The following is a 27,049-nucleotide window of genomic DNA, read 5'->3' as shown; positions in this document are numbered from 1 at the left end:
CACTTTTGGGTGGAAAATCAGCTTCAAACTTATTGCTATGCAGAGCCTTATAATGACATTCCAGATTACCCTTTTTGGGCAAGGATACTGGGGCGTTACAAATTAGACACCACCCCTTGTCTTTCACCATGATGAAGAAGTAGTCCATTTCCCATTCATCATGAAAGTAGTAGGTTTTGCTTTTCTTTGGAACACTCATCTTTGTTATACTGGGGTGGCTGGATGTAAGAAGGCCAAATCTGCTAAGTTAGTATAAACACTGGCTTAATCTGGTCCAAAGCTGTCACTGTCCCAAAGTATTAAAGATCAACAAGAACTGAAGACCTCTGGTTGATGTGCAATATAAGGACTGGAGATGTCAAAACAACACATGCAGTTCTAAAAGTACAAATAAGAATTCATCATACTAGCACCAATAATCAAATACCACCAATCAATCATCAAAAAAACTCAAACACCTGTCCAGAAAACCTGATAAAATCAAATACCGCCAAACAAGTTCAAATACCACCACACGCGATTGAATAAATTCTGCACAGTGTAGAATCAACGCAAAGGCTAGGCAAAATACAATTGCAAAGGCAAGCAAAAATCACAATGGTCTGAACCAATTCGAAAGCAAGGCATAGGCAAGTTAGAACAAAATTGAAAAAGCCCACCAAAATCACCAAATTCTTGAAACTTTGGGCTCCTTTTATCAAGCCGTGCTAATGATTTAATGCGTGTAATAGTGCGCGTTAAGCCACCGGCTGCGCTAGCCGCTAACGCCTGCCTTGAGCAGGCGGTAGTTTTTTGGCCAGCGAGGGGCTTAGCGTGTGATTACAAGTCGCAGGCGCCAACCCCGATAGCGTGGCTTGATAAAAGGAGCCCTTTGTTGTGTCTGCCCGAAAACGTTTAATGAAAGCGAACTATAAAGCGACCAACAACCAGCACATGACACAACTAATACGGTAAGTGTATTCAGGTAAAGCCCAGCCGAATGGATATCGCCCGGTATATAACACACTTCTAAGGAGTGTTGGGGTGGGGGCAGGAATGGGTGATTCTGAGAGGCAGGAGACCAGGTATGACGCTGGGCCTGTGGCGTCTTGTCACAGGGCATGGGAGGCGGCCCCCCTGGGGTACCCACAAACTATTGGCACAAAAACAAGCACCCCCAATACACCCGCAAGGAAAAATGACAGGCAAAGGATCAGCAGCGGCGGCAAGCCCTCAGCAGACAAACTGCCAGCACGAGCTCTCTCCTAGCGACGGGGTGAGCTGCTGGAGAGATGAGGCCAAGTGGGGCTGGCGATCTACCTCTGACCCCTCTGCGATCTACCTGTTGGACATGCCTGATGTATACTTTTCTTTTTTCCATATGGCATTAGGCAAGGGAAATTAGGTGAAGAGGTAAGTTTTGATTGATTTTCTAAAGTTTAGGAGCCCTTCAAGGGATCTAATTTGTAGGGGTAGTTGATTCCAGTAACTTGGTATGAAATGGGAGTAGGATTGTTGCTTGGCATTCTATATATGGAGAGTGTGACCAGAATCTTGCAAGACCAAAGGGTAGGTTGGAGACAGATCTGAAGCTGCTGGGCCCATTAGGGTCAAGTGTTGGGGGTTTTTTTAAGACTGGTCTGATGATAGCCAATTTCCAGTTTGTGGGCACTGAGCCCAATTGTAAGGAAATGTTGATAAGAGTAAGGATGGAGATTACAAAGGCTATTTCACAGAAACTAGGAGATGTGGTGGGCAGGGGTCCAGAATGGAGCCAGAGGGATGGATAGAGTCTATTATCTTGGTGAGAAAATCATGTGAGACAGGTTTGAAATAAGTCAGGTTTCCAGCTTTGGATTTAAGTATCCAGTCTGGGTTGTGGGGAGTCATTGTGGGGGTATTGGTAGTGTGATAGAATTGAGCTGGGATCATATCTTGTCTACTTTGTCAGCAAAGAAGTCAGAGAGTGTTTCACTGTTGAGTTCAGTTTTAAGGCTTTGGTTATCTCCTTGTAATGCCGTGAATATCTGTTTTGTTATTTTATGAAAAGGGTTTTTGGTCTTTATGGGGTCTTTAGTAGTTGATGATAGTTTTATAGTATTTTTTTACATCTAGGGTAGCTTGTTTGTACTCTTAGTGCAGTTTCTTCTATATGGATTCAGCCTGGATTTGTACCACTTTCTTTCTGCTTTCCTTAGTTCTCTTTTTTTTTTGGTTCTTAAGCTGTCAGTAAACCAGGGGGAGGAGAGTTTTGCAGGGATAGTATCTGATTTCTTTGGTTGGTGCTAAAGTTTCATAGAGGACTCTTACTTCAGTGTGCCAGTCCTTGGTTGCCACATCAATGGAACTGGAATTGGGTTTTAATGTTTATGCTAGGTTGGAAAGGCCTGAGGAGAGGTCTCCTGAGTCGATAGTGTTATATATTTTCTTGGTTAGTTTGCTTTCTGGTTGTTGGTTGTTTTTTTGAGTAGATGTGGTTGAGTGTGATGAGAGGGTGATCGGACCAGAATACTGGTTTGATGGAACAGCTAGGAGTTTCTGTGGTGAGTGATGTGTCTTTCTGAAAAAAGATTAGATCTAGGATGTGGCCCGCTGAGTGAGTCAGTGAAGGGACTATTTGGTGGAAGCCAAGGTCTAAGAGTGACGTGATGAAGTCTACTGGGGATCCAGTTTCATTTGGGTAGTCTGTAAAATTAAAGTCTCCCAGTATGATAGTTTGGTTTTAGCTGATGACCATTTTTCCGAGGATGGATAGTAGGTCATCCAGAATGGTCATGGGAGAATGGAGAGCTCTGTATATCATGACAATGGTAAGATCTCTGTTGTGATCTGTTGAGAAGATGAGGCATTCTAGTGCGTTTAGTATAATGGTGTCAATTTTGGGTTGAGTTTGGATTTAATGATAGCTGCTACACCTCCTCCTCCAGTGGCTGTGCAAGAACAGGCTAAAGTTTGATATCCTGGTGTGCAAAGCAAACCTAGCATAGTTCCATCATTGTCCTTAAGCCAGGTTTTGGTAATTAGGAAGATGTCTCAGTTATTGCCTACAAGAAGATCATTTAGAATGACATCTTTGCTGTTTATGGATCAATTTGTAAGAGCAATCTCAAGGATTTTTGGTGTGGGTGATGAGGATAGGCCTAAGGTAGCGGGTTCTATGATCTAGGAATTTGCTGTGGGGGGAGGTGGTACAGGTCACTATATTTCCTTTGGCCTGTGATGACAGAGTACATGTTGATAAGCAGAACTGTTACTGAGAAACAGGACAGCAGAAATCGCAGCATTGGCTATAACTCGTTCAAGAAGGACATGTTCCACAAAAGGTGGGACAGAAATAGCACTTTATGTAAGAAATAACTCAATTAAGATAGGATACATCCTAACAATTATTTCCAGGCAACAGCATTTTTTAAAATTCTTTCTTTATTGAACTTTCCACATTAACTCAAAATCACTTAACACAATATTTCAACTTCCTTATACAAGAGAAACTCCCATAAACCTAATCTTTCCTCCTTCCCCTCCCTCCCTCCGAGGAGTTTCAAGATCATCCAATCACCACCCATCCTAATCCTTATTCTGAGATGGTTCTTTAACTACATATCACAAGTTTCCCACACTCTGTTAATACTTGTATGCTTATCATGTGCAAGTGCTGTTAATTTAGCCATTCTGTATAGAAATCTAACTCGGGCAAAAGTGTTTTGACAGGACTGAAGACAAGCAGATGTTGATCCTCTTCATAAAAGGGGTAATAAAGAAAATAGTAGTAGCTACAAGTTAGTCTGCCTCAGTGAAGGCTAAACTTATGGAGGAAACATTTCATAAAGAATTGTTGCTTCATAGAAAGGGTGGTAATTAGGAGGCATATCCCAATAGATATCAAAACATTAAAGAAGATCCACAGATATGAGTGTAGGCACAATGCCAATTTTAAATATGTGATCTTGATTTATCAGACAGACTCAAGTGTCACTCAGTTTAGTAATACAAGTTTATTAATGCAGAACATAGATCACAAATAAATACCGTATTTTTTGCTCCATAAGAGGCACTTTTTTCCACCCAAAAGTGGGTGGAAATGTTGGTGCGTCTTATGTAGCGAAGATACAAATTTTTACCCAGTACCTTTTTAAAACACCTCCCCTACCTTTTTAAAAACACCCTTATAGCCTGGTAGTCCAGTGTGTATCGACACAGGCAGGAGTCAGATTTCGGCGTTGCTGCCTGAGCCCACACCGCTTCAAGGTTCTCTAGGTCAGCAATTCTCAAACCTGTCCTGGTAGAACCCCAGCCAGTTAGGTTTTTAGACTATCCACAATGAATATGCATAAATTTACACACCAAGGAAGCAGTGTATCTCATGCATATTCACTGTGGATATCCTGAAAACTTGACTGGCTGAAGTTCTCCCAGGAGAGATCTGGAGATTGCTGCTCTAGGTTTTGATGCAGTGTTAATCAAAATATTGCTAGGGCCATTCAACCGCTTATGACTGTATCAATGTTTCTATACTGCGGAAACTAAAACCTGCTTCTCCTATTCTCAAATCTGATGCATCTTTCCGCTGGCTTTTCCTACATGTCAAATTCAGTTCTATTCCAATTAAATGTTTTGCAGTTATTTTGCTCCCAGACATTCGATCCCTTACATGAAACTTTTTACAATACATTGGGTTCAAAAGATTAAAAATAAAGCACTTGGTCTTCCACATATTTTAGGTATAAAAATAATTCATATATTTATCAATACCACTGCTGATACTTTTATTAACATCTGATACATAAATGTTCTCTCTGAACAATGAAACAAAGTCAGGATTCTGTGAATATATGGTTGTGAATGAGTTCTCTTGTCTTGCCATGGGGCAAGGAATTTTTCCTTGAATTATTAATATTATTAATCAACAATATTATTCCTATGCAAAGAAAGATTGCAACTACAATCACCCGTCAGTCTCAACTCCACACCTTTGCGCATAGTTTAATCTATAAAGCTCCTGGGAGTTATCTTGGACAGTAAACTAACATTTTACCAGCAAATCAGTACTGGCATTCAAAAATGCTTTTACAGGCTTCGATTAATATGTTCTTTTTCTAAAGTCCTTGAGTCCTCTGCATTGAACATATTAGTACATTCCCTGGTAATCTCATGTTTAGATTACTGCAACTCACTATTATAAAGGCATCACGCAGAAAGAAATCAGATGCTTGCAAGTTATACAAAACACGGCAATAAAACTTATTGGAAATGTGAAAAAATTTGACCACATCACACCTCTTCTGATAAAAGCTCACTGGCTTCCTATTCCACATAGAATAACCTATAAAATCATGCTTTTAACATTCAAAACACTCCATAACAACCAGCTAGAATTCTTAAACAATTTTCTAATTCCCTACACCCCAACTAGAACACTGAGATTACAATCACAAAATCTTTTAACGGTTCCATCTCTCCATATTATTAGCACTACACGAACAACAAACTGCTCCGTCACAGCCCCATCTCTTTGGAACTCATTAACCCCGAAAATACGGGATGAACTCATGCTAGAATGTTTCAAAGGAACACATCTTTTTAAGGATGCGTTCAACCTCTAATGCACTTCTTACCTTATGAAACATTATCTTCATTTCTGCTTTGGTTATCAGATGGGATCCCCTTCCTTTTGTATTTCCCCTATATGGCTCTCTTTCCTATTTTATAATGTACTTCTTTACCTTAATCCAATTGTTCCAGTAACTCTTGTATTTTTTTATGTATGTTAGCCTATTTTACTATTTTTATTATGTACAAACTGCTTAGAAGATTGATAGGCAGTATATCAATTTTTATTAAACTTGAAGAACAGGATTGTTAAATTAAATAAGCTGAAACTTGGTACATGTTATCTGATTTATTCCCCTAATTATGCATTATATCTAACCCAGTTAGGACTTATAAATAAATAAAATCAATGACACCCAATCTGACTTTCAAAACAAAGCTTGAAATAGCATTACTGATTTCTACTTTCAAATTTGTGCTAATTCAAATCAATTTCTATTCCCAAAATAAGAATCAATTTCACTTAAATAATTATAGGCTCCATGCACACAATCATGGAAGTGGTGAACAGCACTGAGGCACTAAAATAAAGTCAATAATATTTTTAAAAATCATCAAAATGATATTTTGAGAGGAAACATAAAAAAATTGTACTGTCAACAGGGAGCTGCAGCTCCCTTTATGAAAAAATCAGATGATTCAGGACACTGTTAGCATGGTCAGCTGTGGAGAACCACACCCTTCAATCCTGGTATCTCCTGCTAGAAGCAAAGCAGCTTAATGTTATGCTGAGACAAAAAAAAGATCACTCTGATCAATAATTCAAAAGAGCAGGAAAGTGAAACAAATACATATCAAAATACATTTCCTGAAAAGAGCTGAAAATGAAAGCTCACATTTACTGTCTATAAGATTTTTTTCAAAGCCAAAATGATATAGCTTCCTCAGTGGTGTTTGATCTAAAATTACTTCTATTTCCATTTCTCAAAGCACGCCATATGCCGATTTTTAAAAAGGATTCTAGGGGAGATCCAGGGAATTACAGACTGGCAAGCCTGACTTTAGTGCCGGGCAAAATAGTGGAAATAATGATAAAAAATAAAATTGTGGAACATGTAGACAAACAAGATTTAATGAGACAGTGTCAGCATGGGTTCAGCCAAGGGAGGTCTTGCTTCACCAATTTGTTTGACTTCTTTGAAGGTGTGAATAAACATTTGGATAAAGGTGAGCCAGTTGATGTAGTGTATCTAGATTTCCAGAAAGCTTCCGATAAAGTTCCTCATGAGAGGCTCCTCAGTATATTAAAGTGTTATGGGATACGAGGCAATATTCAATTGTGGATTAAGAATTTTTATGTTATGGGATAGGAGGCAATGTTCAGTTGTGGATTAAGAATTAGTTATCAGACAGAAAACAAAGGGTAAGGTTAAATGGTCATTTTTCTCAATGGAGGAGAGTAAATAGTGGTATGCAGCAGGGATCTGTACTGGGACTTGTGCTATTTAACTTATTTATAAATGATCTGGAAATTGGAACTACAAGTGAGGTGATTACATTTAAAGATAACACTAAACTGTTCAAACCTGTTAAAACACATGCAGATTGTGAAAAACTGCAGGAAGACCTTAGGAAATTGGAAGACTAGGCATGTGGAAAAACTGCAGGAAGACCTTAGGAAATTGGAAGACTGGGCATCCAAATGGCAGATGAAATTTAATGTGGACAAATGCAAAGTGATGCACATTGGGAAGAATAAGCCAAATCATAGTTACCAGTTGCTAGGGTCCACCTTGGGGGGTCAGCGCTCAAGAAAACGATCTGGGTGTCATCATGGACAATACGCTGAAACCTTCCGCCCAATGTGAGGCGGCAGCCAAGAAAGCAAACAAAATGCTAGGAATTATTAGAAAAGGGATGGTAAACATAAGAATATAAGCATCGCCTCTGCCGAGTCAGACCATGGGTCCATCATGCCCGCTCCCGCGGCGCCCCCCCCCCCCCCCAGGTCCATGACCTGTAAGTGATCTTTTACCTAAAACATTTTATTCCCTACTCATTTAATATCCTGTATAGTAACCCTCTAACTATACTCTTCAATCCCCTTTTCCTTCAGGAAATCATCTAATCCCATTTTGAAACCCAAAATCGTACTCTGCCCTACCACTTCCTCTGGAAGCGCATTCCAGGTGTCCACCACCCTCTGAGTGAAGAACTTCCTAGCATTTGTTCTGAATCTGTCTCCATTCAATTTTTTTGAATGCCCTCTTGTTTTTGTTGCCCCCGCTAGTCTGAAGAATCTGTCCCTCTCTACCTTCTCTATACCTTTCATGATCTTATAAGTTTCTATCATGTCCCCTCTAAGTCTCCGCTTTTCCAGGGAAAAGAGCCCCAGCTTCTCTAGCCTTTCAGCATATGAAAGGTTTTCCATGCATTTTATCATCCTTGTTGCTCTTCTCTGGACTCTCTCGAGTATTGCCATATCCTTCTTAAGGTACGGCGACCAGTATTGAACGCAGTACTCCAGATGCAGGCGCACCATCGCCCGATACAGTGGCAGGATAACTTCCTTCGTTCTGGTAGTGATACCATTTTTGATAATACCCAACATTCTGTTCGCCTTCTTTGAGGCCGCTGCGCATTGTGCCGCCTGCTTCATTGTTTTATCCACCAAAACCCCCATGTCCTTCTCTAGTTTGCCTTCCCCCAGTACCCTCCCCCCCCATAATGCCTGTGTATCGCTCAATGGTGCAAACTCAACTAGAGTATTGTGTTCTATTCTGGTCTCCTTATCTCAAAATAAATATAGCAACACTAGAAAAGGATCAAAGAAGAAGAACCAAGATGGTAAAGAGGATGGAACAACTCTCGTATGAGGAAAGACTAAAGAGGTTAGGGTTCTTCAGCTTAAAAAAAGAGACGGCTGAGGGGAGATATGATTAACATGACCATTTATTTTTTTCATCAAAACGGGACATCTATTAATTTTCAGCCCCGCCCCAATTTCTTCCATTCATTTTTCATGTACACACAATATCTTATTAATTCATAATGGTAACCATAAAATTTTTTTTAAAACCAACAAAGCACACTGTTCGCAGAGAAAACATTAATTATCATTTACAAGTTTAGTGTTGGTTTTTTTTTTTCAAAGATGTCAAGGCAGATGACTTTAAAATATGCAATGTCACCTCAGTAACTATAGAAAAATAGACAAATATAGTGCAAAATATAGACAGCAGATAGAAATTCTCAAAACTGACACATTTTGATCACTAAACTGAAAATAAAATGATTTTTCCTACCTTTGTTGTCTGGTGCTTTCATGAGTCTCTGGTTGCACTTCATTCTGACTGTGCATCCAATAAATCTATCTATCTTTCTTTCTCTCGCATCCAACATTTCTTTCACAATCCAGCCCCTTACCCTTTGGGTCCAGGTCTCTCTCTCTTTTCCCTCATAGAAACATAGATATAGACGGCAGATAAGGGCCACAGCCCATCTAGTCTGCCCACCCCAATGACCCTCCCCTACCTTTCTCTGTGAATAGATCCCACGTGTCTATCCCATTTGGCCTTAAAATCAGGCAATGTAGTGCCCTCTGTTACCATCCCCAGATCCTGCGTCAGTTCTCCTTTGTTCCAGGTTTCTCTCTCTCTCCCTCCTCTGTTATGATCTTGCATCTCTCTGTTCTTCCTCAGGGGTCTCTCCCCCTCTGTCTGAATCTCCCATAGTCCTGCATCTGCCTCCTGTCTTTTCCCTTTGGTCCAGGCCTTCCTTTTCTAGTTTTTCTTCTGCTTACAACCCCCCCCCCCTTTCTCTGCCTCTTTCTCTCCTTCCTTCCTCCCTCCCTCCTTCCTATGTCCCCCTCACTGCCTTCCAGCCTTTGTCCCACCTCCCTCGCCGAAGCCAGCCAGCCAGCCTGCCTGCCTCCCACTCACTCACTGCCTTCAGCCTTTGTCCCACCCCCTCCCCCGAAGCCAGCCAGCCAGCATCCCTCCCTCCCTGCCGCGCCAAATATGAGAAAGCTCAGCAACCAACAACCTGCCTGTCTGTCTGCCTCCCTCCGAAGCCTACCGCCGATTCTTCTGCTCCCCCACCCCCCTGGTCCGCTGCTGCCCGCTGCTACTTCCTGCCTTCCACAACAACCGCAGGAAAGGCATGTCCAAGCGCCAGCCCAGAAGCCTTCTCCCCCGACGTCAATTCTGACGTAGGAGAGGAAGTTCCAGGCCAGCCTCTCCAGTTGTTGTTGCGGCGGCAGGCGGGGAAGCAGGGAGAGAGCCCATTCTCCCGCAATCCCCTGTCCTGTTGTCCCCACACACAGCTTTGGGACACAGTCTCTGAAAACAGGACATTTTGGTGTCCAAAAGTTGTGCATGGGAACAATGGGACAGGGGATCTGAAAAAGGGACGAAGTCTACAAAATCCTGAGTGGTGTAAAACGGGACAAGTGGATTGATTTTTTTTACTGTATCAAGATTTACAAAGTTATAGGGTAATACTTTTAAAATCAATAGAAACAGAAACATGATGGCAGATAAAGGCCAAGTGGCCCTTCTAGTCTGCTCATCCGCAGTAACCGTTATCTCTTTCTTTCTCCGAGAGATTCCATGTGCCTATCCCAGGCCCTTTTGAATTCAGACAGTGTCTCTGTCTCCACCACCTCTTCTGGGAGACTGTTCCATGCATCTACCACCCTTACTGTAAAAAAGTATTTCCTTAGATTACTCCAAGCCTGTCACCTCTTAACTTCATCCAATGCCCTCTCATTGCAGTTTCCTTTCAAATTAAAGAGACACGACTCATGCGCATTTACATTACGTAGGTATTTAAACATCTCTATCATATCTCCCCTCTCCCGCCTTTTCTCCAACGTATACAGATTGAGATCTTTAAGTCTGTCCCCACACGCATTATATTTTTTCATTCAGAGAATAGTTAAGTTCTGGAATGTGTTGACAGAGGATATATTTATTTATTTATTCAATTTTCTATACCGTTCTCCCAGGCAAGCTCAGAATACTTTACAATAATTTATTCAGGTACTCAAGCATTTTTCCTTGTCTGTCCTGAGAGGCTCACATTCTTATCTAATGTACCTGGGGCAATGGGGAGGATTGAGTGACTTGCCCAGTGTCACAAGGAGCAGTGTGGGTTTGAACCCACAACCTCTGGGTGCTGAAGCTGTAGCTTTAACCACTGCGGTTAATATAGCTGGTTTTTAAAAAGGTTTGGACAAGTTCCTGGAGGAAAAGTCCATAAACTGCTGTTGAGACAGACATGGGAGAAGCCATTGCTTTCCCTTGATCAATGTCTTGGAAAGCACAGTTACTTACCGTAACAGGTGTTATCCAGGGACAGCAAGTATATATTCTCACATGTGGGTGACGTCATCTGGAAGAGGAAGCAGCGCAGGCGCAGGGCTCACGGAAGGGCCGGGACCGCCAAGAGAAAGCAGCAGGACACCGGTAGGAGCTTCTACATGATGGGGGGGGTCGAGAGGCTGTGGGGGTGCGAGCGGTCCTTCAGGGTGGGGGTGCGGGTGGGAGTGCGTGCGAGCGGTCCTTCGGGGTGGGGGTGCGAGCGGTCCTGCGGGGGGGTGAATCAGACGTCGGGGGGGGCATCAGGCTTTCAGGGTGGGGACAGGACTTCAAAGGAGAGAGGAGAGTCGGGGTGGCCAGAGGAGAGTCGGGGCGGGCAAAAGGAGAGTCGGGCGGCGACGGGAGAGTCGGGCAGCATGCGGTATATAAAAATTTATTTACATAAATGTGTTTTCCGCGCGCTATACCTGTGTGTGTGTTTTACACGTGAAAATACGGTAATTATAGGAACAGTTGGATAAAGTTTGAAAGTTTGAAAGGTAACTAGGCAGTAGGGATATCCCATGACATCAGATTCTTGTTGTCATGGGAGGTCCCTTTAAAAACAGGAAGTTAATGTTGCTTCCTCCATTTCTGGAGAGGAAAATGGTCTGTTCGGAATGGAGCGATAGTTATTGGTAAGAAAAAGGTTTATTGTTTCCTACAAGGAGACTAAAATGAATAAAGGACCTTGGGGTGTGAATTTAAACAAATTTTTTCCGCCTTAAGGTTACAGGGAGAGATAATCTTGAAAAAACCGTATTAATACACATGGGTGAAACATGTCGGTTATCCCCCGTTCTGTGAACTGAGACCAGAAATTGAGCTGATTTAAAAGTAAGCAAACTTATTTTAGCTAGTATTTATGAATTATTTAAGTATTTAAGATAAAAAGTATAAAATAATAAAAGAATAAAAGTATTAAAAAGTATAAGAAAATATAAGAATCCGATGACGAGAGGAGGTGTAAAGCCACCTACTAAGAAGATTTATTGAGTGGGGAGGTGGCCTCGCTGAGGATCATGTGTCTTGAGAGATTTTGCAATTGAAAAAGGTTTATGTATATAAGGTTTGCAATTCCTTATATATTGAGGCTGCAAATTTCTGATTTAGGGCCATAAAGCCCATAATGATTTCTCTGTCATATCTTTTTAGCAGCTATGGCTTTTCATTTATCATTTTGAGTCTATGGTGTCATTTTTTAATTCATTTGGCAACAGTGTGCTCCTGCAGTTAGTATGCATTACCTCCTCTGTAATGCGTCAGTTGGGTAGGAGAATAATCCTATACAAGATGCTTTAGTACCATGGTAGCATTTTCACTTTTAACCATGTTTCCTTCCAGTATACTTAAGTAAGGACTTTATGGGCTCCTTTTACTAAGGTGCACTAGCGTTTTTAGCGCACGCACAAGATTAGCATATGCTAGCCGAAAAATTACCGCCTGCTTAAAAGGAGGTGGTAGCGGCTAGCGCAAGCGGCAATTTAGCGCGCGCTATTCCACACGTTAAGGCCCTAACGCACCTTCGTAAAAGGAGCCCACACACGATTGCTCACATTTGGCTGTTCTGTACCCTCAATCAATACTTAAGCCTTTTCAAATGTTCCAATATGGTACACAAAAAATACACATCAGCATCTTTTGAACTGAATTGGATTAAATGTTTGGGTCAATGACTTACTGACTATGAACAACTTCGTTATATTTTACAACAGCTGCAGCATTTGCATTATTATTGTAAATAAGTGTATACCAAGCACCAACCAGTTAGCTACAAACTAGTATATACTGTATTACCTTTATTTTGCCATCTTAAATTGTCTATCTAATCTTATGCAAATTATTTTCTATTTCTCTACTGTAATATTTTACAAATATATAGGTACTACTCTGAAAATTTTTAATTTCTCTGTACTTTTGTACTTTCAGACTAAATATTTGTTTGTTATTTATGTGACATTTTGGTTTTTCAATTATGAACTACATGTTTTATTTGATATTACATAAGGATTAATATTTTCGCTATTTCATTTTGTGTCTTTTATTTTGGTGTAGGTTGCCCAGCATTACATTGATTAAACAAATATAAGATGAGCGATCAAGGTGGTAAAGGGGATGGAACTCCTCTCGTATGAGGAAAGACTAAAACGGTTAGGGCTCTTCAGCTTGGAAAAGAGACATTTGAGGAGAGATATGATTGAAGTCTACAAAATCCTGAGAGGAGTAGAACGGGCACAAGTGGATCGATTTTTCAAAAATTACAAAGACTAGGGGACACTCGATGAAGTTACATGGAAATACTTTTAAAACCAATAGGAGGAAGTTTTTCTTCACTCAGAGAATAGTTCAGCTCTGTAACGCGTTGCCAGAGGATGTGGTAAGAGCGGATAGCGTAGCTGGTTTTAAGAAAGGTTTGGACAAGTTCCTGGAGGAAACGTCCATAGTCTGTTATTGAGAAAGACAAGGGGGAAGCCACTGCTTGCCCTGTATTGGTAGCATGGAATACTGCTACACCTTGGATTTTGGCAGGTACTAGTGACCTAGATTGGCCACCGTGAGAACGGGCAACTGGGCTTGATGGACCATTGGTCTGACCCAGTAAGGCTATTCTTATGTTCTTATATCATGCTATTTGGATCTTCGGTCTGAATATTTCTACTATGCTAAAGTCAAACGTCTTATATAATTTAACAGAAAGAAACAGTTGACTAAAAATGCTCCCTGAAATTATAAAATGAATTTGTTTTATAGCAAGTCAACAATACAAGAAAACTCTTTAAACAAAGTTAAATCCACATTAGTTATCACTTCACCTCCCCAAACTGCTCATTGGTTTTCATTATTTGCTAAACCTGAATATCAGGTTCATCACTCAATGTTCCAGAAATATCCATGAAACCTTTTGAACTGCGTGAAGGTTGGTGGTAAGTGAAGAAAAGCAAACTCTTTAGTGGTAAGACTGTAAGCTAAACAGCAGCAGTTTCTTCATACACTGTCAATCCACATGTAAATGTCATGAATTTTAGCTATATCTAAATAGCTTAAACTATCAACACTTTAGGAGTTAATGCCAAAATTCTGCCATTATGGTTGCATATATGGCATAAACATTTGCAAAATACCTTCAATATTACTGTTATCAAAAATATTTGCAATTAATTGTGCATGAACCACAAAATTTCATTACAGTTCTAAAAGCTCTTTAACCCTTAATTTCAAGCAAACTGCAGAATTAGCAATAAACTCTCCTCCCATGCCATAGGAGGCAGCAGCTGCAATGACTTCTATGGTCCTCTGCCACACTTGCTCCATTCTCTCCCTCACTAGGTGTTCCTTTTACTAAACTGCAGTAAGCACTAGCATGCACTTAACTCTGTTAAAAAGGCTTACCGTGGAATATGCACTGGCCATTTTACTATGGGATGCCACTCTACATGCACACACCGAGCGCTAAAAAATTTTAATTTTCTAGGAAGGAGGCGTGTTAACCGATTAATGTGAGGTTAGCACGGGAGCCCTTACAAAATAGGTGGTAAGGGCTCATGTGGAAATAGTTTTAATAATCACACATTGAGGTCCTTTTACTAAGGCATGCTAAATATTAGCGCGAGCTAAATGTGTCCATTATAGTCTATGGATGCATTAGCACTTAGAACATACTAAAACGGCTAGCACACCTTAGTAAAAGGACCCCATTAAGCGCATAGCAATTAATTCCAGAATAGGAAAACTGTCGTAGCTGGAAACAGGCTGAAAGTGTCCTTGGTAAGTGGAAAAGACCAATGGTAAGGGCATGCTAATGCTACTTTTGTCACAGCTTTAGTAAGAGAGCCCCAAGATTGCTTACTACTCATAGCAAGAGGAGGAGAGCAGCTGTAACTTGGGCCACAACCCCCTTCTGTCATCCTAGGCACCATACAGCTATGATGTTCAAGTTAGTAGTCAAAGGTCAGGGAACAGAGGAAGAGGACACAGCCTGAAACGTAGCCACTCTCCACCTCTTGCATTGATCAGCACCTAATCCAGCAGAGGAGAAGGACTAGTGGAAGGAGCAGAAACAGTTGGGTGTATCTTAGATGGGGGGTTGAGAGTAGTGCTACCCAATTCACGATTCGAATCGATTCACCAATTCACTTCAGGTGAATCGATTCGAATCGATTTGGTTTGGCAAAAAATTGAACTCACCAATTCAAGACCCATTCACGGCGTTCATGCTTTCCCTCTGCCGCTGACACCCGCCGGAGTTGTCCACATCTAAAGTAACTTCTGGTTTTGTGAGACCGGAAGTTACATCAGAAGGACTTGGTAGTGCCAAGCGGACGTCGTGCTGGCTCTCTCCTTCGCGCCGTGAAAACATTTCTCCTCTCCTCCACGCGATTCCCAGTATAAGTTTGAGAATCAGGCAGGGGGGCTGGGGAAGCTGAGAATCAGGCAGGGAGGCTGGGGAAGCTGAGAATCGGGCTGGGGAAGCTAAGAATCGGGCACGGGGACTGGGGAAGCTGAGAATCGGGCAGGGGGCTGAGGAAGCTGAGAATCGGGCAGGGAGGCTGGGGAAGCTGAGAATCAGGCAGGGGGGTTTGGGAAGCTAAGAATCGGGCAGGAGAAGCTGAGAATCAGGCATAGGGGCTGGGGAAGCTAAGAATCGGGCAGGGGAAGCTGAGAATCGGACACGGAGGTTAGGGAAGCTGAGAATCGGGCAGGGGGGCTGGAGAAAATTAGAATCAGGCTGGGGAAGCTGAGAATCGGGCTGCCTAATTCATGATTTGAATCGATTTACCACGACAAAAAAAAAAAAAAAAAAATCGGCCTCCCGATTCGTTGACTGACCCTCACCCCTAAAGCAGGAGCGGCAGCGCTGCCTCTTGCTGGCCTGCCGCTCCTGCTTTAGAGGGCGAGTAGGCAGGGTCAGTTGGGAAGTGGCATCAGAGGAGGGGCAGGACCGCGGCAGAGAGAAGACAAGTCAGACGACGCATGGCAGCTTGCAAAGATCGCTAGAGCCAGCGATTTTCTGCAGGGCAGGCTGATGAAATTAGGTAAACTGAATACGCAGGCCTTCAGGGGGGTGCAGACATTCAGAGGAGGGGGCCCTAGTGTAGAAGTACACTGAGGGAGGGAGGGAAGGGGGGTTCAAAGAGACGTGCTTATGCCGGACTTTGGGGGGAAGAAATAAGTGGTCTAAAAACAGAGGAGAGGGAGAGAGATGGTGGACAATGGATTTAGGGATGAAAGTTACAGAAAGAGAGAGATGCTGGATGAAAGGGTAGTTGAGAAAAGGTGAATCTGTGGATGGAGATGAAAAAAAGGAAAGATGCCAGACCTCCAGGGGAGGGGAGGGAAATGGAAGGGAAGGACAGAGATGGCAGATGGATGGTTTAGCATGGAGAAAGAAGGAGACCCTGGCAAGCAAGATATCAGAAGACAACCAGAGCCTGGGAACCAACAAGATTTGAACAATAACCAGACAACAAAAGGTATAAAAATAATTTTATTTTATGTTTTGTAATTACAATATGTCAGATTTGAAACATGTACCCTGCCAGAGCTCTTGTTAGAGCAGAAACGTGAGCTAGGATTTAACAGAGAGAGGAAAAGTCTTTTTTGTTTGTTTATTTTGTTTACACCACAGATCCAGTGTGGTTAGGAGAAGCCAAAGGGTGTGAAGAAGCTGTAAAATAAATCCACCAGGATGTTTGAAAAAAAACAAAAAACACCCAATTGGGCAGGAAAATCGAATCGAATAATCGATTCTGGAATCGAAGTTATTTTTTCCTGAATCGGGCACCACTAGTTGAGAGAGATGAGAGAGTTCAAGAATGTGCCAGAATGGGGAGGGAGAGCTTTTGGGAGCAGAAAAAGAAACAAATGGGAACAGAGTACTGGGAATCTTGCTGTGGTCTGGTGAAAAGAATGGAAAAAGAGAGAAAGAAAAATAAATCTAGGAATGAACATGGCTGGTATTTCTGTGGATGAAAAAAATTAGTGGGATCTGAGGCTGATGCCAAACAGACGAATGATTTGCCCCATGAATAGTGAGAGACAAAGAACAGTGGCCAAATCCAGTATGGGGGAATAGAGATCGATGCTGGACAGACTTGTATGGCCTACGTTCTGACCTTGGTGAGAGACAGGTGAAGGTCCAGTGTGTAAATCATTTTATTATCTCATACTGCGAGGGGGGGGGACTGAGCAGCCTAGAAGGAACGAGAAGGCATCTTGACTGATAACATTGTGTACTGCCAACAGTGTTCAACTTATCCCCAACATGTTTGGCTGCCTATATGGTTGACATGGTGGCGACTTCACAACCAGCATTTAAATATGGGTGACTGGGCCTACATGGAGTGGTGGGTGGAGCTACAGTCGCTTTGTTGGGCAGACTGGATGGACCATGAGGGTCTTTTTTGCCGTGATCTATTGTGTTACTATGTTACTTAATATTTACCTAATCCAAGGAATGTGAATACCATCTCTGTGAAGATCCAGTGTCCTGACCAGAATATTGTGGGGGAAAGCTGACAAGTTGCTCAGGAACATATATATACTTTCTCCAGTGTGTTCTAATTAATTTAATTTCATGGAGGTCTGGCATTTAGAAATGTAATCTCCTTAACATGCCCTGATGAGACATTCTCACCCAGTTGATATTGGGTAATTTATTCTGCTTCCACATTGAGTAGCTTGTCTAATTTCTGATTGGAGTAGAAGATCTATACATGATACTATCAAAAAAGGGGACTTTGGGGGTATCCTGATGGTAAGGATGTGGATAAAGCTGTTTCCAAATTACCTCAAACAATTGTTAGCAGGTTATGAAAATCAGTAAAACTGCTATATGCAGATACCAGCAGTCAAAATGATAACATGGGAGACTTATTATATTGCACTAATTTTAAGAAAAAAAAAAAACCCCACAGCTATATTATGGATAGAAATTCCATGTGTCATGGAAAGATAATAGTAGGGTTTTATTATTGTTCACCTGCTCATGATGATGTAATTTCTATTAGCATTTCACTCTGTTTCAATTGAAATATTTACTATTTCTTACACAAAGTAACACTTCAATAGCAATGTTGCATTTCCATCTTCTTTCTATTTAAGCATTCCCCGTGTCTATCCTATGCATTTTTGAATATGTTGTTCACGGTTTTAGATTCTATCACTTCTCTCAGAAGGGCATTCCATGCATCCACCTCCTCTGAAAAAATGTATTTCCTGTTATTACTCCCAAGTCTACTTCCCTGCAACCTCCATTTATATCCTCTAGTTCTACCATCCTTACTGGGGGGCAGGAATGGAGATAGATCCTGCAGGGATGGGGACAAATTTGTCCCCGTATCATTCTACAGCCCCTATGTCTCTGAAAGAGGGTTTCTCTGACTAACAATGGCACCTGATGATTGGATTTAGGATCCACATTAACCAGATTCCTGATGAAGCAGGGTTTATGAGATCTAGCCAAGTCCTGTATATACAATGACTAAAATGACATATGGTGTGTAGGAGGGGGGACCCTAAGTAGTTTGAAAATTAAAGCTCCTGATGATCAAATCCAACAGAGACCAGTTCTAGTAAGAGTTAAAAAGAGGAAGAGGAAGAAAATACTGAAAAGGAGAGCTAGGATAAACCTAAATGAGCCACAGCACCAATTAAGAATACAATGAGACTCACCCTCTAATCAAACTGCTGATTCTCACGTGGATGGCAGGTAGTAAAACAGAACAGGAATGAGTTCACTCCCATTTTAACAAAACAGATGTGATGGCATGGATGAACAAGCTCTAACAGGTGGGTATCCAACTACACTCCCAGTAATTGATGAGAACTAGTTGGGGTTTTTTTTCTATAGGAATGGAACTGATGGCTTGATGGGCCCTTAGATGAGACACAACAAATGTAAGACAAGCACTAAATGAAATGCTCATTTGTGACCAACTGAAGGGAATTATAATAGGCTTCTGTTCCTATTCAGCTAACTAGAGTTTCTTTAAGCATATAAAAAAATCAGTACTTATCAGTGTTCTTCTGCCTCAGGTACTGCCTCTGAACTGGGTACCTATTCCAGTGGAATCAAATATGTACACTCGTATCACTTATACTCCTGGTGTAATTCTGCGCAACTGTATAATACAGCATTTGTGCAGAATTCCCCAGGCACACACAACTGCCTCTGTTCTACGCAGAATTGGCACTTCCACTCTCCATCTGTGGCCCAAATCGCTGCCGGCTACATCTTTGGGAAGCCTGCACAGGCTCTGTAGGTTTCCCTCTACTGCATTCTCGCCCTCAATGATGTCATTTCCTCTTTCTTCAAAGACAGGACCACAATAGAGAGAAGACTGCAGAGCAGGAGCAGGTTGCCTAATGGAATCAGCATTGCTGAGGTACACAGGGGGAGCCTTAGGAAGAGAGGCACATGCAAGCCTAGGGCCTCCATTTGTTGTAGATGCCATTTGGGGCAGAGGACAGCAGTGAGAGAGTGAGTGATGCTGGCAGGAGTGAGAGAGTGAGCGATGCTGACTGGAGGGGGAATAGGGGTGAGAGAGGTGTTGGCTGGAAGGGGGGGACAGGGGTGAGAGAGGTGCTGGCTGGAAGGGGGGGACAGGGGTGAGAGAGATGCCGGCTTAGGGGGGTGACAAGGGTGAAAGAGATGCCAGCTGGAAGGGGGGGCAGGGGTGAGAGAGATGCCAGCTTGGGGAGGGGCAGGGTTGAGAGAGATGCCGGCTTGGGGGGGGGGACAGGGGTGAAAGATATGCTGACTGGAGCAGGGACAGGGGTGAGAAACTGGCTGGGAAGATGTTGGTTGAGGGTATTGGAGTAGAGATAGAGATTCTGGATTGGGAGGAGATAGGGAAGAGTAAGAGTGAAAGGGATGAGTGAGAGATGCGATTGCGAACTTGAGGAGGTAGGGGAGAGAGGCTGATTAAGATAGAAAACAAAATAAGGATCTGACCATCCAAAAATAGATGAAATAATCTAGGAAATTTTTAGGATAGAAACATAATAACTTAGAAACCACCATCAAACTCCCTAAGATAATGTGGCTGAAACCCTACTGAAATAAGCAAAAAGATGCTTAAACAAACAAAAAAAGAATATCTCCAATGATACCAAGTTCATTGCCCTATGTGCTGTCACATAGTCCCTCTTATCCACTTCTCCTTCCCCAACCATCAAAGTGGAATTCTAGTCTCTTTCTCCCCTCCCCCTTTGCCTGCACTGATTTAACATGTCATTAGAGTCAAGATTCCTGTGAGCCACATCTTGAATATTGTCATCTTTTGTACTAATACTCAGATCAAACTGGACACGATCTCAGAATAGGCCATTCAAAGACACAAATATAAAACTTCAAATTCTCTACCCTATAAGAATCCGCCAGCTTAAACACCAGCGACAAAATTTGCTGCCACCCCATGGTACCCCTTTCTCACATAGCAACCCCAGTGCCTATCCATAGGCCAGTAAGCTGACTCCTCAGCCCTCCCTAACTGTTTAAAAAGCATCCTCTTCAGAGCCTTGTAGGCCAATGGAATTATCACAGGCCTCAATCCATTAGCCACTCTCATCTAAGAATCACATGGCATCCACCTCACTGGATGCCAACAGATGCTACTTTTCAAGCCAAGCCAATCTCAAGCTGTTAAATTTGTTATATGGCCTCATATTTATTGCTTTGTAGCAGTGTTTTCTGTTTTGGTTTAAATTTGCTTTGTCCTCCATTTTCTATAAAACAACCCTTAATTAGGAGGATGAAATACTGTGTTATATCTGTGCTTCAGTCTTGTAATATTATGTAAATTTTATATCGTAACTATTTACCTGTCTATCTGATATTTTATTAAAATTGCTTCATAGTGTTCAAGACACTGCTGCTTGCTTTCTGATAGACTGCAGACACTATCAATGTCTCCCCAACAAGAAGCCTTTCACTGGTTACCTGCTAAGCAGCAAGCATGTTTTTAATTCTGATTTTTAAATCTCTCTACACCAGTGGTCTCAAACTCAAACCCTTTGCGGGGCCACATTTTGGATCTGTAGGTACTTGGAGGGCCGCAGAAAAAATAGTTAATGTCTTATTAAAGAAATGACAATTTTGCATGCAAAAATATCATTTATTTAATAAGACATTAACTATTTTTTCTGCGGCCCTCCAAGTACTCTATTTTTTCTGCAGCCCTCACATTTAAAGTTTAATATTTTCTTTCTCAAAACTGGCACATTTCAATCACTATATTGAAAATAAAATCATTTTCCCTACCTTTGTTGGCTGGTGACTTTATTTTTCTGTGCTTTTAACTATGTTTCCAGGGTCTTCTTGTCCTTTGACTGTTTTTCTCTCCATCTTCACTTTCTGCTTTGCATCCATCTTTGGCATTAACTTAATATTCAATTTTTCTGCTTTCTTTTCAAAATCTACGTTTCCATGTCTTACCTTCCCTTCATATCTCTCTCTTCTTCCGTCCTATTTCCATGGTCTGACATCTCTTTCCTTCCTTTCTCTCCCTCCCTCCTTCCCTCCCCCATGTCCTGCCATCTCTCCCTCCCCCTCCATGGTCTGGTATCTCCTTTCCTTCCCTCCCTCCCATGAACTTGGCACCTCTTATTCCTCTCCTCTCCCTTGTCTTCCTTATCCTTCCTTCCCTCTCTTTCCCCAATTGGGTGCAGCAGCAACAGAAGCAGCATTTCCCTTCCCCCTTTCCTGTGCAGCAGAGGCATTTCTCTTCCCCCTTCCCTCCCTCTCCCTGTACAGCAGCAGCAGCATTTCCCTTCCCCCTTTCCTGTGCAGCAGAGGCATTTCTCTTCCCCCTTCCCTCCCTCTCCCTGTACAGCAGCAGCATTTCCCTAGGGTCTCCCTTTCCTATGCAGCAGCATTTCTCTTCCCCCTTCCCTTCCTTGTGGAGCAGCAGGTGTCTGGCCAGCTCAGTCGATCGTTCCGTTCAAAGCTGCGGGTGGTGGTTCCACACGAGATCCACGCCTGCGTCTGAAGTCTCTCTGATGTTATGACATCAGAGAGGCTTCCGATGCAGGACTGGATAGCGGGAGGAACCGCCACCCGCGGCTTTGAACTGAACGATCGACTGAGCCGGCCAGACACGCTGCTGCTCCACAAGGAAGGGAAGGGGTAAGAGAAATGCTAATGTGGATGGCACCAGGAGCCGCCGCCAGCCGCAACTTTGATCAGAAAAATCAACTGCAGGCAAGGGAGCAGTTGATTATCACTTCCAGACCTCAGGCCGCAAAATAGCACCTGGAGAGCCACATGCGGCCCGTGGGCCACGTGTTTGAGACCGCTGCTCTACACTGATGAGCCAAGTTGCTTATGTAACATTAGTTCTTTTTGAAACCTCACCTTCTTCAATCTGTAGGGGTCCTCACAGCTGGTTGACCCTTCACACAGAGTAGCTCATCTTGTAACTCATAATTGAGGAATTCTTTACCTGTTTTTATTAGGGCTCCTTTTAGAAAGCCATGATAGTAGCTGCTGCTGTGGTACTCATTCCGATACCCATAGGGATTTAATGGGTGTCAGAGTCATTAAATCCCTATGGTGGGTTAGTAATCAAGAATGTTATTTACGATACAAAAAGGTTGTTGAATTCTTTTTCTATTTTCTCAATTTTTAATTCAGTTTGTTTTAGATCAAAATATTATACATAGACTAGTGTTTAAGCCCATTACATCAATGGGCACTAGAATAGATGTGTAGACTTTTAGCACAATGGGGCGCCAAGGCGTTTCTTTCTGTCTCTCTCCCTGCCTCACTGTCTTTCTGTGTGTCTGTCTTTTTCTTTATTTCTCTCTCCCTGCCCCTTGTCTGTCTGCTGCTCTGCAAGGATTTCATTTCCTTTCAAGTCAGTTGGGAGGGAAGATTCGACTGTTTTTGCATTTTCCAGCAATTGCAGAGGTAGATAGGATGCATCCCCGAGATGCAGGCAAGATGTCCGATTGTAGCTCTTCTCCCTTTTACCTCTGGCTCCCAGGCAAGCAAAGCTAGTCACAACGCCCATTCCAACCCCCTCTGTCTCTCCGCTCCTTCACACCTGGATTCTCTTCCCCCCCCTCGCGCAGTCTCTCACTCGGAATGTAAAAGTTTCTGTCAACTTCGCTCTCACTGGGCCTGTCTCGTTCGCCTCTGTTCCTGGACCGTTCCCCTCTGTCACTCCCAAACGGAGGCAGTCTGTTCTCTCAGAACATGACCGGTTTGCCTTCCAGATGGTCACGCCCACCTTCTGACCACGGCCATCTCTCCTTTTCTTCACCCTCACTTTTCGCTCTCAGAAGGCACGGCAATGTACTGCACATGCGGAGGCACGGAAGCACGAAGGCACAGACGTACGGAGTTTCAAGTGTGAATCATCATTTTCTCTACCTTTGTTGTCTGGTGACTTTATTTTTCTGTGCTTTTAACTGTTTCCAGAGACTCCTGCATGCTTCTCCTCTGGTCCTCCTTCCCTCCCCCATCTTCTCCCTTCCTGTCCAGCAGTACCCCTGTTCCCTTCCCTGCTCCCCCTGTCCAGCAGCGCCCCTTCCCTGCTCCCCTTGTCCAGCTGCTCCCCTTGTTCAGCAGTAGCCCTTCTCCCTTCCTTTTACCTCCCCCCTGTCCAGTAGTACCCCTTCTCCCTTCCCTACTCCCCCTGTCCAGCATCCGCTTGCGGTTTCATCAGGCAGCCTCAGGACTTTTGCTAGGCCACCCACCTTGCATTATCGAAGTGGGCCGACCTAGCAAAGGCCCCGTGGCTGCTTGATGAAAAAACGGCTATTGCCACTATTGGTCCAGGAATGAGAAGAAGAGGCGTCCCAGCAGCTTAGGCAGAAGGCAGGAAGTCAGCCGGCGTCAGAGATCGGGGCAGAAGATCAGCTGAGGTAGGCACGGGTGATCAGCAGCAAGCGAATTATTGTACTGCGCATGCGCAGCAAGGTAGCACTTCAGCACAGAGCACGGAAATTATGCGCGCTAAGGGTTTTATTATGATAGATATAGTTTTCAATGTCTTAACATTATGTGACTGCATACTTTATTCTGAATTACTAATTTTCATGAGTCATCATGTATGTTCTGATTGTTACCTCAGGCAGTGAGCTGGGGTTTACATTCTGTATTGACACCAAACAATTTTCGGTATATGATGGTCAAATGTGCTGTACAATTAAAAACAATGAAAAAAAGTCTAGAGTACCTTCCTATAGTCATACAAATTCATGGCTCCACACTCCAACTATCTGAACTTTTTCAAAAAATGATGACCCACTATAAACCTTGAACACACCCTGTTTCAAAAAGTAAAACTAGATCACACCCAATTACAATTCCATTTAATAGTAAATCTACCAACCTAAACTGTCAAAGTTTGATGACGTGCCTTTTCATACAACCTGCCGTGGCCTGTTAATGCATACATATATATATACAAAACACTGACATATTGATAAAACATGATGAATGCTGAATTGTAATCACATTTGAGTGTTCTGCAGCCAATAAGCATGCTGCCAAAAAGTGGATTATCTGCCAGCCTGACACTTTTGTCTCACGGATGAATACAGTATACAACATTGTAACATTTGAAAAAAATAAAAAAAAATTACTCAAATGATATGGTAGAATAGAAATCATTCACATAGCAAATACAGTATTTAATCTGCTACATTAGCACAGGAGTGGAAATGGCTTAGAGCAGGGGTGTCAAACTCAATCACATAAGGGGCCAAAATCTAAAACACAGGCTAAGTCGTGGGCCAAATTTTTTATTAAGATACTTAGGGATCCTTTTATTAAGGTACGCTAACCGATTTAGCGCGTGCTAAGGCCCGGATTTTGTATAGGATGTCCGCCTAAAATAAACTCAATTCTGTAACCGATATCCACGTTAGATGCCGGTTACAGAACCGGGTTAGTGTAGACGTGGCCACTACACTTATTGCGGCAAGGGATCTCCTGCTGCGATAGGTATAGCAGCCACGGCTGCCTGTCCCCCCCTCCCCCCCCCGATGATCGCCGGCAGGAGGGTGCCCAAACCCTCCTGCTGGAAAAAGACCCCCACCTCACCACCGATCGCCGGCAGGAAGATGCTCAACCCTTCCTGCCAGAAGAAGCCCCCCACCCCCACCCCAATCACCGTCAGGAGGGTGCCCAACCCCTCCTGCCAGAAGGCCGCCCACCCCCACAATTGCCAGCAAGAGGGTGCCCAACCCTCCTGCCCGAGGACGCCCCTGCTCTGGACCCCTTTCCCACTAACACCCCTGAACCTCTCCACCAACCTTTCAACCCCCCACCAACCTTTCAACATTGGCCAGACAGGTCTTCCTGTCGGCAGGATGGTAGGAAGACCCGACCAATAAGTCGCCGGAAGAGCAACAAGTCGCCACACTGTGAAAATCATTCTTTACCAAATTATTACTAAGAAGAAGCATTAGTCCAAAGAAGGGCAAAATGCGGGATGATAACAGTACTGTATTTTCAAGATTCTTACACTTTAGCCCAGGAATTAAAAGATACTTAAAGTTAACGAGGAACGTAAAGAAAAGAGCATTAAACAAGGAAGCACAAAAGAAAGAGCATTTCTCAACTCTGGTTCAAATCTTCTCTGCCCACGAGAGACTCCAACCCGGGCTGCTCCTATCCACACTTACCTAGGGGGTTTGATGGATCGCTCCTACTCTTGCGCTAGCAGGTTTATACACACTCCACCGAATATATTTCCGTCATCTGTGTGGCATGGAGGAGCTTCTCGTAGCTTTGCTCTCTAGTAACTCCTAGATAACATCGTTAGGCAATGCCAGAGAGAGGGATATACATCATTTCCGACTGGGGCCTGGCTTCTGCTTAGGAAGGGTTGGTGGCTAACAGTAGAGGAAGACAAGTAGCGCGTGGTCTGTAAAAAAAAATGTCTTGCCGGCAGGCCAGCTTAACTGCAAATTTGTAATTGTATGGCGGGCCAGATTTGGCCCACAGGCCAGAGTTTGACATGTCTGGTTTAGAGGTTACAGAAATGGGCCAGCAACTAAAGAAATCAGAATTAAAATCTAATTTCTGCCACTGAATCTCCTTGTGATCTTGGGAAAATTACTTCATCTCCCCACAGGCCAGAGTTTGACATGTCTGGTTTAGAGGTTACAGAAATAGGCCAGCAACCAAAGAAGTCAGAATTAAAATCTCATTTCTGCCACTGAATCTCCTTATGATCTTGGGAAAATTACTTCATCTCCCACTTTCTCAGGCACTCATCTGGATTGTAAAGGATCACAGATCTGATATACCACCTTTCTGTGGTACTACTAGTACTTATCACTTATATAATGCTGAAAGGAGTATGCAGCGCTGTACGTTTTGACATTTATAGACTGTCCCTGCTCGGAAGAGCTTACAATCTAACTTGGACACGCAGACATGTCATAGAAGGTAGGGGATGCAGAACCCAAAGTGGAGGAGTTAGGAGTCAAAAGCACTCTCAAAGAGGTGGGTTTTTAAATGGGCCTTGAACACTGCCAGACGGAGCCCGCCATAGGGATTCAGGCAGCTTGTTCCAAGCATACAGTGCAACAAGGCAGAAGGAAGGGAGTCTGGAGTTGGCAGTGGAAGAGAAGGGCACAGATAGGAGGGATTTACCAGCTGAGCAGAGCCCACCAGGGGGGGGGGGGAATCATAGTTGGAGATAAGTGAAGAGAGATAATGAAGGGCAGCTGAGTAAGTGCATTTGTAGGTCAGTAAGTGGAGTTCGAATTGTATTTGGAAATGGATGGGAAGCCAATGAAGTGACTTTAGAAGAGGAGTAACATGAGTAAAGTGGCTCTCCTGGAATATGTAACAATACATACAACAATATGTGATACAACTTGCAAGTTCTTCAAGGAAGGAACATATCATATCTGAATCTTAGCACTGTACAATGCTACATTTATCCAATAGCACTATTAAAAAAAGTATTTGGATTATTATTGGCCTTTTTACAAAGCCTGATAGCACGAGCCAACATAGTAAATGCTCCGACGCCCACAGAGATTGAATGGGCTTCAGAGGATTTGCCACAAGGCACTCGCTAGCACCGTTCTGATAAAGGGGGCCTACATATTAGCTTTCAAAATGTAAAGTACAATCTATTTAGACCACAGGTGTTAAAGTCGTTCCTCGAGGGCCGCAATCCAGTCAGGTTTTCAGG

The 27,049-nt window shown here is 43.0% G+C and overlaps 1 protein-coding gene across 6 annotated transcripts in view; it reads right to left on the bottom strand.

Annotated features, from left to right (window-relative positions):
* Positions 1–27,049, bottom strand: part of KIF21A (kinesin family member 21A) — a 230,741-nt gene that overhangs the window by 199,756 nt on the left and 3,936 nt on the right. The window lies entirely within an intron of this gene.

Source organism: Geotrypetes seraphini, chromosome 9 (genome assembly GCF_902459505.1).
Source record: "Geotrypetes seraphini chromosome 9, aGeoSer1.1, whole genome shotgun sequence".
NCBI lineage: Eukaryota > Metazoa > Chordata > Amphibia > Gymnophiona > Dermophiidae > Geotrypetes > Geotrypetes seraphini.
Note: the sequence above shows the minus strand (reverse complement) of the source record. Positions and strands in the feature narration are given on the sequence as shown.